The following is a 2,949-nucleotide window of genomic DNA, read 5'->3' as shown; positions in this document are numbered from 1 at the left end:
TCAAGGCTCAAGCCTCAACCCTGAGCTCTTGAACTGTGCAATTGTGCAATCACCTAGGCTCGCCAGTCTTCAAGAATATTACAATGGGAAAAATCAGTGTTCAAGCCCTCACCTTGGTTCCTTGAGTTCCCAAATTGTATAATCTTTTTCTCAATACAAGCCTGAACTGCGAATTGTGTAGTATTAGTGGATTGCAGATGTAGGAATTCCATCATGCTATGAAAAGATGATGAAGAAGGAGGTGGAGAAGAAGGACATGCTAGAAGACACATATGGAGCTGAAGAGATAAGATGATCATCATATAAGAAGACAAAGGAACACTGGATTACAACAAAAGACCAAAGATCAGGACCACATGAAGACTCCATATGATTCACAACCCTTTGGAGGGTAGATATGAAGAACAAAGCATATATCTTGTGAAGATGAAGCATTAGATACATCTCTTATTGAAGATAGAAAGAAAGAATCAACAAGAAGGAGAACCTAGCACTGCCACATCATCATGCAGTCCATGTCATGTCTGGTCACGAGTCATCATATGCCACATAATTATTGTGGATTATGTAATTATCTATTCAAAATGTATTATAAAGTGGAAGTCCAAAGGACACATTGAGAATATGAATAGTCATGTAAAGTCAAAAATTCATAGGAGGCCAAATAGTCATGGGGGTAGTCAAATATTTACAAGGAAGGTGAAACATCACCTCTTTGTTATATATATACCCTCATTGTATGAGCAAAGGAATTTTCACCTTGGCTCCTCCCGCAAGGAATTAGAGAGGCATACTAGTTATTTTGGGGGGCAAGGAGTGGCTCCAACGCTCCACTATTGGATCTAGTGGTGTTCATTGTATACATGTGTATTGAAACTTTTACTTAATATCAGAAGCCTTATGGCCAACAGGTTCTTCATGCATGGATTATGAATATTTGTAAGACTATTTTGTGAATGTTTGTAATTCATTTTTTCTTTCATCTGTGCTAAAGTAGTTGAACTATTTTGGTTTTTCTGGTATTTATCATATTGAGAATGTGTTGTAATGGTTATTATCATTGTGGCATCCTTGTGGACTATTCCATTGGATATTAGACATATATTTATTGTTGTAATAGTTGCAATGACCGTCACATATTTGTGGACTATTTAGCTATATGTTGAATGAATTATTCTTATTTATGTGTCTCTATTAGGGTGGTACTATTACCTCTCTCTTAGAGGCTCACTTCTCTTCCCCCTCTGCATTAAAAGAACCTTGAAACAAATACGACCGAACACTCACCATGCACACCCCCCTTATTTTCGAAGGCACATTTTCACTCCTCTCTTTTGTTGACAGTTAGAGCTAATAAAAATCTGTAAGAATATATGGTAGTCAGGCCAATACCCCAGATGGGGCTCTTATTCCAAATGGTGTGAGGTCTAATTAGGACTTCACATCAAGGAGAACCCCATGGTTGATGGGTTTCCAGCACCGCCAACAGATCTCTATTGTCTTTATGGTTTATGGTTGAATTTATGAAGTGTAATTGCTTAAAGATAAATTGGAATTGTTAAAAGAAGATTCATATATCATTAAAAGTAATTACCGGTATTTTGGAAATATTATGCTTGTGTCTATTGCACTTGAAAACTCAACATAGTATCAGAGATTAGGTGATGAAAATGACATTGAATGTCACTCTTGACGAAGCTTTATTAAGACATCACTCTTGAGAAAAACCCTATATCTACAATCAATTTGCTTTTCTATGACTATGGGTTCCCGTATGAAGGAAGAAAACATATTAGAAGGGGCTACAAACTTTAGGGCTTGGAAAAGAAGGATTGATCTTCTTCTTACAAAGGAGGATCTATTGAATGGCAAGGTCATTGAACCTGAATAGGATTAAGAGAAATTAAAATTTGAGAAAGTTGATATTACAAAAAGAAGTATCATTGTTGATTCTGTGAAAAATAATTTGATCTGATATATTGCAAATCTTGACTCCTCAAAGAAAATGTTTGAAGCCCTAATTGGTTTGTAAACTATCAACAATATTGGTTAAGAAATGAGTTTAAAGAATGAGATTTGTGAGGTTAGAATGACAAGGAATGATACTATAGCCTCATATTTCATGAGGATTTATGAATTTAGAGATCAAATTCAAGAAATTAATGAAATCAACCCTAAAAAGGAACTAGTGACTATAGCTCTTAATGGCCTACCTGAATCACAGGACTCATTTGCAGTAGGAATATGTGCGAGAAAATATGTTTCAAAGTTTGATGAACTATGGACTTCATGCACTCAAGAAGAATCAAGGCTCATATAAAGAGGGAAGATTAAGAGATCCAAAGAAGGTGACTCTCAGGCATATGCAACATGTTTCAAGAAGGGTGGAGGAAGAAATAAGTTTGGCTTTCAAAGAAGAAATGGAGGAAGAAGTAATGAAGGAAGAAGACTTGAAGAATGAAGATCCACTCCTCAAGGAAAGATAGATATGAAAAAAGTTAAATGCGATCAATGTCACAAATTTGGTCACTTTAGACATGATTGTCCCAAAAGATCGAATGACAGAAAGAGAAAAGGAAAGCAATATGCTTCCGCAATAGATTTTGAAGAAATGACAAAAATACCTAAGAATGAAGATCCAGGTAATAAATATTTTTTCTATTTCTCTGCTCTTACTGGTTCTCTTGTAGATAATGAAGGCTTGTTGCTAGTAGATAGTGGTTCCTCAAGCAACATGATGGGAAATCGAGACAACCTCACAAGTATTAATGAAAGAAGATTATAAAAAAAGTTGAAACTTGGAGACAACAAAAATTATGTAGTCAAAGGCATTGGGAAGACATCCAGTGAGCTTGAATCAGGTGATAATGTTCATCTTAACAACATATTATATGTACAAGTTTTGATTTTGGTTTCTATTTCATGTTTGGAAGAGAAAGGAGATATAGT

The sequence above is a fragment of the Pinus tabuliformis genome, chromosome Q (assembly GCF_031772625.1).
Source record: "Pinus tabuliformis cultivar Carrire ecotype Pingquan chromosome Q, CPIR1, whole genome shotgun sequence".
NCBI classification, from domain to species: domain Eukaryota; kingdom Viridiplantae; phylum Streptophyta; class Pinopsida; order Pinales; family Pinaceae; genus Pinus; species Pinus tabuliformis.
Note: the sequence above shows the minus strand (reverse complement) of the source record.